At 34.1% G+C, this 13,177-nt stretch overlaps 1 non-coding gene across 1 annotated transcript; it reads right to left on the bottom strand.

The window, feature by feature from the left end:
• Positions 1 to 12,476: 12,476 nt before the first annotated feature.
• Positions 12,477 to 12,583, bottom strand: LOC128283145 (small nucleolar RNA R71). The gene has a single exon (XR_008273485.1). It is a non-coding gene; the product is annotated as a small nucleolar RNA R71 (small nucleolar RNA).
• Positions 12,584 to 13,177: the final 594 nt, after the last annotated feature.

Genomic DNA, 13,177 nt, shown 5'->3' with positions numbered 1-13,177 from the left:
ACTGTTATAAAATAAAGATTAAGAAAAGTAAAGAATAAGAGAAATAGAAAAACCAAGAGAAATATGAATGTTATTAGGAAAATTTACAATGCTTTCTCAAAGTTTATATTTATAGATATAAAAGTATAAATGAAATAAAATTACTTTTAATGAATATTAGAGTTTTAAAGTACATCAAACTTCTTATCTTAACGAACATTAACTTAATAACAAGAAAATATTTATAACACTTCTCATTGGATGTCTATTGATAAATAATGCGTCTTGTTAAAATTTTATTAAGAAAAAATATGAGAAAAATTTTTTTAGTGAGGAAAAAAAGTACCCATCTATAATAAGCGTAACATGTTGCCTCATTAAAAACCTTACCAGGAAAACCTAATAGGCAAAACCTCGATTAAGGGAAAAAGAGTACAGTGTGTGTTTACTCCTCATAACAATATCACATGATATCTCATATTCTACGTATTCAATTTTAAATTGTGGCTTTTCAAATGATCATTTGAGAAGATTTGATAAACATTATATCATATTCTTCTGGAAGTTTTGAGTGCGGAAGAATTTTGCGAAAATATATTTTGATCTCTTCAAGAGTTCCAACAATAATCATAGCGAACTCTGATCATAATGTTCAAATCAGTTCATTTACATATTTAATCAAATGTATTGAGCAATTTCCTGAGAATTTCTAAATGCTTTCAGCATTCTATATCTTTCAAGAATTTTGACATAAACTTCACTATATAGTGATTCATATAAAAAGCTATAACAACCATCATTAGACGCATATCAATTTTTCATGAACTGCCAAACTAATAAGATATCTAAAGGTTATTAAATCCACCACAAAAGAACATTATATCTTCTCATAATCAATATCAAGATTTAGCAAAAAAAAAAAGAACTTGATATTTCTTATTTTGTTTTTGCAAGAATATCAGTTAGTACCCAAATGATTTTACACCTTTAAACACTTGGACTATTAGTCCAGAAACTACACAAATTTAATTCTATTTGAATTGCATCTTTCTATTTTGGTCAATCTATTCATTGTTTATATTTCTTGACAAATTTATTTAAGATCTTTAGTTTCTTTTATTATTTCAATAATGCTTTTGCATGCAAAATCTTTGTTGACAACTTTCTATTTCTCAATTCCATGTTGTCTCATATTGACATAACTCATCGAGATCTTTTTATTTTCATTATTTTCATCTTTAATTTCAAGTATTTGAATCTCTACTGAAGTTTTAATAATTAGTTATGTCTTGGATATCTTCAGGAGTATTGCCTCCACTATAAGACCATCTAGATTTTTGTTTTCCTTTACAAGAATTTTTATCTTTGGAACCAATCAATCTACCATGCTTCAGGCATGTAATACTTTCATTTATTTTTGCAGGTTGTCTTACTAGTACATCAATTCAGATCAAAACATTAGTTGATATATATCACTTGGTTATTCTCATCAAATTAGTAAATGCATTTGGCAATTAACTTGCAACAAAGTTAATTATCTTTTGAATTTCTGATTCAGATTACTTTCTAAAATGATCTAGATAATGATAATTTATTTCAAGTATTTTATTTCATCCGGCTATTATTTCTCTCCCCTTAATGTTGGGAAAACTATCTTGCCTCTACCTTTTCCACAGTGATTCCATAATTCCAAACAAAATGCTCAGTTTAAAAGATTTTTTGGAGGTTTTGAAGCAACTCCACATTAATATACCGCTAGTTGAAGCTTTGGAGCAAATGCCCAATTACATGAAATTCATGAAAGACATACTATCAAAGAAACATAGGTTGGGAGAATTTAAGACTATTGCTCTCACTAAATGGACAACAATGTTAATGAATAAGTTACCTCCAAAGTTAAAGGATCTAGGAAGTTTCACTATCCCATGTTCAATTGGAAATCATTATGTAGGAAAAACATTATGTGATTTAGGTGCAAGTATAAATCTAATGCCTATGTTTATTTTCAAGAAGCTAGGAATTGGCAAAGTGAGACCTACCATAGGGACGCTGCAATGGGCTGACCGATCTTACGCCCATCTAGAAGGTAAAATTGAAGATGTATTTGTAAGGATGGATAAATTTATCTTTCTTACAGATTTTCTTATTGTAGAATGTGAAGCTAACCATAATGTACTAATTATTCTTAGAAAATCGTTTCTTGCTACTGGCAGGACCCTAATTAATGTGCAAAAAGGCGAGCTAACCATGAGAGTGAATGATTAGCAGGTTACTTTTAATTTGTTTGATGCATTAAAATGTACGAATGAGAATGAGGAATGTCACGCCATTGACATAATAGAAACAATAGTGGACGAATTCACAAAATTTTACTACAGCAATTCTGACAGTGAAGAGGATTTGATGGAGCAAGGTGACACAGTAAGTTTTGAAGAGCTTGGTGAATTTATGGAAGCCTAGCAGATAGTGGATAGGTCAGGGAAGAAATTTGAATTCCTAAATTTATTAGATCAATCTTTTATGCCTCCTAAACCATATGTAGAGGAATCTTCCGTAGTAGAGTTAAAGCGTTTACCACAACATTTGAAATATGCTTATTTGGGAAATAATAATACTTTTCCAGTTGTAATTTCTACTAAGCTAACACCTGAGCAAGAAGACTGGTTGTTAGAAGTGTTAGGGTTGGACCTTTACCGATATAAAGGGAATTAGCCCTACATTTTGTATGTACAAAATTTTTTTTGGAAGATTTCCATGGCAAATCCATTGAACAAAAGAGACAATTGAATCCAATTATGAAGAAAGTTGTCAAGAAATAAATTATCAAATGGCTTGATGATGACATTATTTACCCAATTTCAAATAGCTCGTAGGTAAGTCATGTGCAATGTGTACCCAAGAAAGAGGGTGTCATGGTAGTAAGTAATGACAACAATGAGATCATACTGACTCGTATTGTTATGGGATGCAGAGTGTGTATGGACTATCTCAGGCTTAACAAGGCAACTAGGAAGGATCATTTCCCTTTGCCATTCATTGATCAAATGTTGGACAGATTAGCTGATAAGGATTTTTATTGCTTCCTAGATGGTTATTCAGGATATAATCAGATTGTCATAGCACCTGAAGATCAAGAGAAGACAACTTTCACGTGTCCATATGGTACGTTTGCATTTAGGCGGATGTCATTCGGGTTATGCAATGCCTCGATAACTTTTCAGTGCTGCATGATGGCCATATTCTCGGACATGGTGGAAAATTTCCTTGAAGTATTTATAGATGACTTCTATTTGTTTGGAAATGATATTGAAGATTGCTTAAGAAATTTGGAGATGGTTTTATGACGCAATGAAAAAAAAATCTAGTATTAAACTGGGAGAAATTTTATTTCATGGTCTATGAAAACATTGTCCTCGGACATAGGGTATCACAGCAAGGAATTGAAGTAGACAGAGCAAAAATAGAAGTGATCGAAAAATTGCCACCACCTACGAGTGCTAAGGGTATTAGAAGTTTTCTAGGACATGCAGGATTTTACAGAAGATTTATAAAAGATTTTTCAAAAATATCTGAACTCTTGTGTACTTCACTTGAACAGAATAAACCTTTTAATTTTGATGATTAGTGTTTGCAGGCTTTCAAGGAACTCAAGAAGCGACTTGTAGCAGCACCAATTGTGATTGCTCCAGAATGGACATTGCCCTTTGAACTCATGTGAAACAAGGTACTAAATGCAATATATTATGCTAGTAGGATGTTGACAGAGACTCATCTTAATTATACCACTATAGAGAAGTAATTACTTGCATTGGTCTTTGCATTCGACAAATTCCATTCTTATTTAGTAGGAACAAAGGTCATAGTCTACACAGATCACTCGACTATCAAGTACTTAGTACGGAAGAAAGATTCCAAGATGAGATTGATTAGGTGGATACTCTTATTACAAGAGTTTGATTTGGAAATTAGAGATCGAAAGGGAACCGAAAATTAAGAGGCTAACCATTTTTCAAGAATAGAATCAAGAATGAAGATGAAAGCAAGAAACTTATTAATAAAGAATTTCTAGATATGCCGACATAGTAAACTTCTTAGTAAGTGGTGTAATGCCACCTGACTTCAATGCACATAAAAGATGAAAATTTCTTCACGATGCCAAACAGTACTATTGGGATGAACCATTCCTATTCAAGCATTGTACAAATCAAATAATTCAAAAATGTGTCCCCAACAAGAAGATGCATAGTATCTTACAACATTGTCATTCAACTTCAAATGGAGGACATTTTGGAGGAATGAAGACAACTGCCAAGGTACTCTAGTCAGGATTTTATTAGCCAAGTTTATTTAAAGATGCTCATGAATTTTATAGGTCGTGTAACCATTATAAGAGAACAGGAAATGTCGTTGCAAAGTATATTGGAGATTGAACTATTTGATGTATGGGGAATAGACTTTATGGGTCCGTTTCCACCATCCATGGGCAAGCTATACATACTTTTAGCAGTAGGCTATGTTTCTAAGTGTGTAGAAGCAATAGCCCTAGCCTCTAATGATTCTAAGTCAGTATTGAAATTTTTGCATAAGAATATTTTCACACGATTTGGTACACCGAGAGCTACTATCAATGACGAGGGATCTCATTTTGATTGCAAATGGATGGTCGATGCCTTGCACAAGTATAGGCTAAAACATAAAATTGCCACGGCATATCACCTTCAAACGAATGACCAAACTAAAATCTCTAATAGAGAAATTAAACAAATTCTAGAAAAAATGGTGAATCCATCTCAAAAGGATTGGTCTATTAGGTTGGATGAAGCTCTATGGACAGACCGAACTGCATTTAAAACACCATTAGAGATGTCACCTTTTAAACTTGTTTATGGTAAGCCATGTCATTTACCTATTGAACTTTAGCATAAAGCAGTTTGGGTGATTAAGAAGCTGAACATGGATTGGGCTACTGTTGTCGGTAAGAGATGCTAGAATTGAAGGAGATGGAAGAGTTTTGAACACAAGCATATGGGAATGCCCGTTTGTATAAGGAAAAAACCAAGCAATGACATGATGCCAAAATTTTGCCAAGGTAATTTGAACCAAGACAACATGTATTATTGTTCAATTCCAAGCTCAAATTATTTCCTGGTAAGTTAAAATCTCAATGGTTAGGACCTTTTGAAGTAATTCAAGTGTATTCACATGGTGCTGTTGTTGTTAAAGACCTAAGAACGTGGGCTACATTCAAAGTTAATGGACAACACTTGAAGCATTATTGGGGTGCTCCTATAGAACATGACAAGCAAAGTGTTAGCCTTCGTGATGTTTGGATTTTTTATTTTCGTTAATAAGTACCTTTTTTTTTTTTATTTTCCATTGTTATTTTTATTTTTATTCTCTTTATTTTCAAGACCCATGCCAGAATTTCCTACTTTCCCAACTACTTTGCTCTCGTTTAATGAGTGCGGAGAAGAGCCAGTTCCATCCACTGCCAGAACTGACTTCGTGAATGAAGAAGCCACTGCAGATAAAGGAAAAGCTATTGAAGAGGAGTTAGAAAAGTCAACCTCTGCTGAACTAGAGAAGGATGTAGAAGAAGGAAAAGAAGAAACAAATGTCCCTTCCACTGCACCAGCTATTGCTACTACATCAGCTACTGCCACTGAAAAAGGTAAAAATCATGTACCAACATCTTCACCCATCTCCATGACTGCACAGGATCAAGCAATCGATCAATTGATCGATGAACTAACGGAGACAGACAAAGAAGGTAAGGAAGTTGAACTACGAAAAAGGAAGATGCGATACAAATTCAGTGCTCGTAAGTCCACAAAAAATAATTGAATGAAATGCCAACGTTCCAGTCTAAGAAAGTTAAGTTTTTGTTTTTGGTTTTTCTCTCATGCATTGTTTATTTTTTTTTTCGTTTGTGTGCATTTTTATACTTGTTATATGTTGTCATGATTTTACATGCATTGAGGACAATACATCCCTTAGGTTTGGGGGTGTATTGTGCATCTATGTTGCATCTTGTATTTAGTATGTTCATTTTGGTATATAGGATATTTTGCCATGGCATAATAACTATTAAAACACTGCTTTTTCTATAAGAAGTACAATTTTTCTTTATGATGTTTGATGGTAAGCTTAAATTTTTCGATATAACTAGAAAATGTAATAATGGATTGGGTTATGTTAGCTTAGGCTAAGTTGCTTAGAAATTGATTTCAAAAAATGGGATATCCTATACTTTCTTTCTTTTTTTCTAAAATATAGTGAGTATCTTTTAATGCCCTTAGAGATTTTTGAAACCAAACATTAGTTAAATTGCTACAGCATTTTGTTTAAATAAGTGTGCAATCCAATGCTTAGAGTTACTAAGTAGGTCAGCATCACCTTGTTCGCTCCATCGTGTTGTTGATTAGAAAGGAGAGTCTAAGTAAGAGTGTGTGATATAATTTTAAGGGCATTCCAATGTAGCAAAGGACTGAGTAGCTAAGGAGGTAGTTGTATGCTCCATCCATCTTTTTAGTTAAAGGCCTTAGCTTCATGAGTCACTTTTGGTTTAAATTGTGACATGATAAGGTACTCGGCAATTTGTTGTATGCTCCATTGTGATTGTCAAGTCAAAAACATTTTCTTGACATGACTGAATCTCCTAATGTGGTTTCCATTCAAAAAAAAAAAAGAAAAGAAAGAAAAGAAAAAAGATAATAAATATATGAAAATGAGAATAATATATTTTGATATGGGCTTAAAGCAAGTGACTTCTATTTAGGAAATGAATGAACTAAGTGAATAAAAAGATATTTGATATGGGACGAAAGAAAGAATGCATAGGTTTAGGAAATTTTATTTTTAGGGAGAAATTTTTGCATTGCCTTTGCTGAACAAACCTTTGACATTTGAATCAATTTTAAGAAAAAAGAATATTGCTGAGAACAGAGGTATAAATTGTTTTTTTGAATAGCTAGGCAATACAAGAAGTTTTTTTTTTGTTTTTTGCTAAGGCAAAATGGGTGCATTTTTGCATTTAGGTGTATTTTGCTTGAGGACAAGTAATAACTTAGGTTTGGGGTGTGTGATAACACTTGAAAAGAGTTATATTTCATGCCTTTGGACATAGCTAATTGCTTGTACTTAAGTACATTTTGTTGCATTTTAGGACATTTTACGTAGCACTATTAATATTGCATTAAGACTTGGACTGTGTTGGAATTAAGTGATTTTAATTGACTGTGGTGGATTTTTTTGTGTGTTGGTTTGGTAGGAAAAGGTTTTGGAATGAGGAAATAAAGGAGTGAAGTTTTGTCAGGGCAAAGTGTAGAAAATTTGCCAGCACGAATGCCGTGGCAATTCCGGGGAGACTGACTTAACACTTTTTGCACTGCTATCCCAGTTCAAATTCAAACTTGTACCAGATAAATCCCCCTAAAAGAGGAGAAGATAATCATGAGCTGTTAGCCGACCCTAGCCTAATCTATCTATAAAAGCCGATGAAAGGACTTCAAAAATATGAAATAAAGAAAAGGTGAACAAGAACAAAGTGGGAGAAATCCTTAGGTATGAATAAGGGTTCGGTTGCGCAAGGGAAAGGAAGTTGAAGCCAATCCTTCTTAGACATCACAGGACATTGTGCTACCGAAATATGGACTAGGCAAGCGAAAGTTGTTTCCTGAAGTTTTTCCGTTATTACCATTAGTGTTCCTTCAAAAGATTGAATTGAAGTAGTAGAACACAATGTCGGATAATATTTTGGTTTGGAATTCTATTTCCTAACCCATGAGCTAAATCTCATAGGGTCGGGATTACTTTCGATGAAACCTTAAATTGTTTTCATGGAAGCAACATACATCTAATTTACATTACTGTTCCATTTTATTGTTTTTATTTCTTAATTAAGATGCAAACGATCTCGAGGCATGGAATATTGTTTACATATGTAACACCCTTTACCCGTGTCCAACATCGGGACAGGATACAAGGCATTACTAACTTATTCATAAGCGTACAAACTTTCCTGAATCGTAAAAATGCGAACAAATTAACAACCTTTCAAAATTTCACCTTTACAACTCTAATGTGGGTCTACAAGGCCCAAAATATACTTAGAAACCAATTCAGGATCAATCTGGATCCCTTAAAGAGCTTTGGAAATTTTCACTAAAGACAGGGGCACACGCCCATGTGGGAGGTAACACGCTCGTGTGATCGGCTTGACATGGCCATGTTGGTGACCCGTATGGCTCACACAGCCTGGTGTCTATCGGGACACGCCCGTGTCCCTAGCCCATGCAGAATTTAATTTTTAGTTCAAGGCGCAGTGGTTTTCATATGGCTTGGCACACGCTTGTGTGCCTGGCCCGTTCTTCCCACACGGCCTCAACACGCCCGTGTCTTGGCCTGTGTCCAAAAACTGGGGCATTCTGTTTCTGACGTCATCATAACCAAAAAGCCACACAGTCGAAGCACACGCCCTTGGGGCTGACTGTGTGTCACACACGGCCTAGGCACACGCCCGTGTGTCTACCCGTGTGGACAATATAAGACTATTTTCCAAACCTCCTTGCCACTCTTGTTCACCTATCTACATGCTATAACCAACCAATACCAACACAAGCCAAATTTCCATAATCAATTCAACCACAATAGACATTCATGCAACCATGATGATGCATCTTCTATAAACTCAAAAAGGAATGTTAGCCATCATTCAAGGCTTAATACAAAGTGTGAGATTTACCCCAAGCCAATTCATTTGGTAAATGCTCAAGACACAAAATGATAAAGTCTAGACCCTACACATGCCATAATTCAAAAATATAAATCTAACTATACCGAATATTTCCAACGATAGTGTGGTCGATATCTCTGACATCCGATGATCCTTACGCTAAATAGGCAGCACTGTAAGAAAAATAAAAAGGAAGAGGGAGTAAGCATAAAAGCTTAGTAAGTTGGACATAAATGAATATACAACAACAATTTCATGAATGACCAACATATTCATGACCCAAATGTAGGCATAGATGTAACTTACTCATTACCAACCATACAAGTCACATAATATAATATGTATATTGAGCTCATATCTCATACGTACCAATTAGGTACCTGTACCATTCACAACACAGTTATACTTTCCTCATTAACTTAAAACATAACATCCACCGTTGAACCATTCTGAGTATCACCAGATATTCATTAAACCTCGAATATGGGTAAGGTGCTGATGTCATGTCCCAGACATGGTCTTAATCGATACCATGTCCCAGACATGGTCTTACACTAACTATCATCTCGTAGCCGATGCATGTCCCAGACATGTCTTATACTGGCTTACATCTCAAGGCCGATGCATGTCCCAGACATGTCTTACACTAGCACTCATCTCAGTGCCGATGCCATGTCCCATACATGGTCTTACACTAGCATACACAAGTGACCCAATTATTACGGCATGAATGTTCGGTCTACTTCCTAAGGTTCTAACGAAAATTCTATTATCTCAATTATCATTATCAAACAATTCATGCTATATTGATTCAATGACAATTCAAACACATATATCAACAACATAGTTGTATTATTTACATACAACTTACCTCGGATTATAAACTGCACACGACTAGTCGGTTTGCTTGGCTTTCCCCCGGTCAACGTTCGGATTTGAAAACTCTTGATCTATAATACTAAAATGCACTCAATTTAGTCACTAATCACAATTAGGCAATCAAAAACTCACATCCTTGGTAAAATGACCATTTTGTCCCTAGACCTTGGCAAAATAACCATTTTTCCCCTAGGCTCGAATATTGATTTTTATCGAATTTCTTTGTATCTTAAGCCTAGCCGAACCCTTTTTACTCTTATAGCAACTTCAAAATCTCCTTATTTCACATATTTATCCCTTAGTTCACAACTTATGCAAAATAGTCCCTTTGGGTGTTTTTATGCTAACACCTTTCACAAAAGTTGTTTAGGACTCTTCTAAGACTCATATTCTTCCATATAATTTTAGAAAATAACATGAACATTCACATAGTGAAGCCCTAGACTTATTACCATTTTGCAAATAGTCCTCTCATTTGAAAGCCCATGACACAAGCATGCCAAAAATGTAAAAATCATCAAGAAAATCATCAAGATCGCTTACATTATGAGAGGAATAAGTTGCTGCAAATTTTCAGTTTCCAAACCTCCATATTTGCTGATATTTTTAGTGGAGAGAAGAGATGGAGAAGAAAAAAAATACTAGATAGGCCTTAGGCATTACTATTTGTTTAAAATTTTGTCACCAAATCATGACATCACTTACCTAAATTTTGACTATTTGTTTAAAATTCATCTCATGGCCGGCCAAGCTACTCCCTAAGGGTCTATTTGCCCTTTAAAGACCCCCAATTTAAGTCTTCTAGCTAATTGACACATTTCGGCACTAGTTTGCAACTTTTTCCTTTTATGCAATTTAGTCCTTTTTTTTTTGCAATTGAGCAAGCCATCGCTAAAATTAATTCACCAAATTTTCCATATACTAATATTAACATGCTATGACCCCAAAATAATAATAAAACTAGCATACTTATAAACTGATTCTAATTCCGAAAAGTTTGGATTGGTTGGATTAAAATTAAATGAAATGAGCAAGTATTTGATAGACGCTTGTAGTCGACTTTAGACATGGAGTCACGATCATACAGAAGGAACACATGCAAGATATCTAAAAAGCTTATAGACATGGACAACGTAACTTGAGGTTTTGTTCTTGTAAGAGGTAGGTTATTTTAAAACTCTTCTATGCAGTAAAATAGATATGATTTTGCCCAGGCATTATTGACAGTAAGGGTCGATGGGTAATCCTAACCTTTCGAATCAACATCACTTTATCCTTATTCTTTATCGTAGTATCTTTGCCACAACATATTTAGTTTTTTATTTCTTTGTTTACATTCTATTTGGATAATCACTTTCGTTATACCATTACATTTTTACTTTCACTTTTGCCATTGCATTCCCAATTATTCATCAATTCCATCTATCGCATACATCATCATTCCTTTGAATTATCACTGCATACTTACCTTAGTTTACCATAGCATCTTATTTGTTAGTCTAGCCATAACATTAACCATATTACAATAACTTGGAAAATTTTGTGTCTTAATCTGATCCTCATGGGAACGATACTCACTCATCGTTTTATTACTTGAATCGACGAGTATACTTGCACAAAATTGCACATCATTTTACATGCGACATAGATCTAGTGTAATTGAGTGGAGTTGGATGTAATCCTAGAAATAGGATGACATAAATCTACTGGATTAGAGTCAAATCTAATAAGGGAATCCATATATCGAGTTAATGTGATATTAGGAGTTTTAATTAGAAAAAAATCTCAATTAATCAACCTAGAGTCAGTTGCTCTTATTCTTGAAGAGAGATATTAGCATAATCTAAGGATTTCTCCAGACCAAGATATTAAGTGAAGAAATTGCATAATTTAGATTGACAGATGAAATGTAGGTGACTTCTTTCCTGGGTATTGTTTTGCTTCTTGGTTGTTAATCGATTATTTTCCTGATTTGTTCTTTGTTGCGTTCGTAGTTAATTAATTTAGTTAATTTTAGTTTTCATCAATCACTCAAATTTATTGGTTAAATAATAGAAAGACAGCTATTACTAGTACTTTTAGTCTTTGTGGGAATGATATCTTTACTCACCGTAGCTATACTATTAATTGATAGGTGCACTTGCCTAAGTCAGATTTTTAGTTGGTTTACGATTGCATCAAGTTTTTGGCGCCGTTGCCAAAAACTAAAATATTAGGAAAACTTTTTTCTATTAATTTAGCCATTTTTTATTTTTATTTTTTTTAATTTAATTTTTACATTTTAATTTTTCATTTGTTTGATTCTGGCAGGTTCTTTTGGTTTATGACTAGAGGAAACTCGTTGGAACTGCTAATTTTTTACAGTGAGATCGAAAAAACTACTCACAGAAATCGAAGAGAATTTAGATAAGTAAGAAAAGTCAACAGATTTTAATAAATGATCAAGAAGAAAATGACATTACTGTGGAGATAGATGATAATGAAAATAATCAGTAGCCTCCTGCACCTCTTGCTTCTTGTACTATGTTTGATTGTGCTAAGCCTAATCTGATTGATGCTGAATCAAGTATCATCAGACTGACTATTGCTGCAAACAATTTTGAGCTGAAGCCAAATAAAATTCAAATGTTACAACAGTATGTTTAATTTGATTGGCTGTAAGATGAAGATCTGAATGCTTATTTGGCTAACTTTCTAGAGATTTATGCCACTTTTAAGATCAATGGTGTTACTGAAGATGCCATACACTTACAGTTACTTCCATTTTCTTTGAGGAGCAAGGTAAAACAGTGCTTAAATTCTCTTCTACAGCGTTCTATCATGACTTGGGATCAGATGACTGAGCTGTTTTTTGTTGAAGTACTTCCCACCGGTTAAAACAACTAAGTTGAGGAACGACATCTCTTCTTTTGCTTAAATTTATTTGGAGACATTATATGATGCATGAGAGATATTTAAGGATCTTTTGAGAATGTTCCTTCATCATGAGTTACCCTTTTAGTTAAAAGTTCAAACCTTTTACAACGGTTTGAATCCCTCGACTAGATAACTAATTGATGCAGCAATTGGCGGAACATTGAATAATAAGACACCTGAGGTAGCTTAATAGTTTATTGAGGAGATTCCACTGAATAAATATCAATGGCAATTCATGAGAAAAAAATGATTACAGCAACCGATGTTTTCAATATTGATGCAGTTTCTATGTTAGCAAATCAAATTGAAGCTTTTGGTAAGAAAATTGATGATTAGAATTTTTTTAAGCAGGTGAATCCGGTAGTGCAATGTGATGCAAATGGAGCGGAGATGGTTAATCAGAATGTTTACCCTTCGTTTCTAGCATTGAGCATAAGCAAGTTAACTTTATGGGTAAGCAAAGGTCATAACCCTTTCCGAGTTTTCAATAACCTTATTATCAAGAAAAGAAACCGAACCTTGAAGAGATATTAGCTAAATTTATTTCAGTGTCCGAAACTCAATTTCGGAACATTGAGACACCTTTGAAAGATCAGCAAGCATCGATTCAAGGGTTTGAAAATTAGATTGGACAGCCTGCTAAATTGGTTTTGGAGAGATAGTAAGGTA

This window comes from Gossypium arboreum, chromosome 10 (genome assembly GCF_025698485.1).
Source record: "Gossypium arboreum isolate Shixiya-1 chromosome 10, ASM2569848v2, whole genome shotgun sequence".
Lineage (NCBI taxonomy): Eukaryota > Viridiplantae > Streptophyta > Magnoliopsida > Malvales > Malvaceae > Gossypium > Gossypium arboreum.
This window is presented reverse-complemented; position numbering and strand designations above follow the sequence as displayed.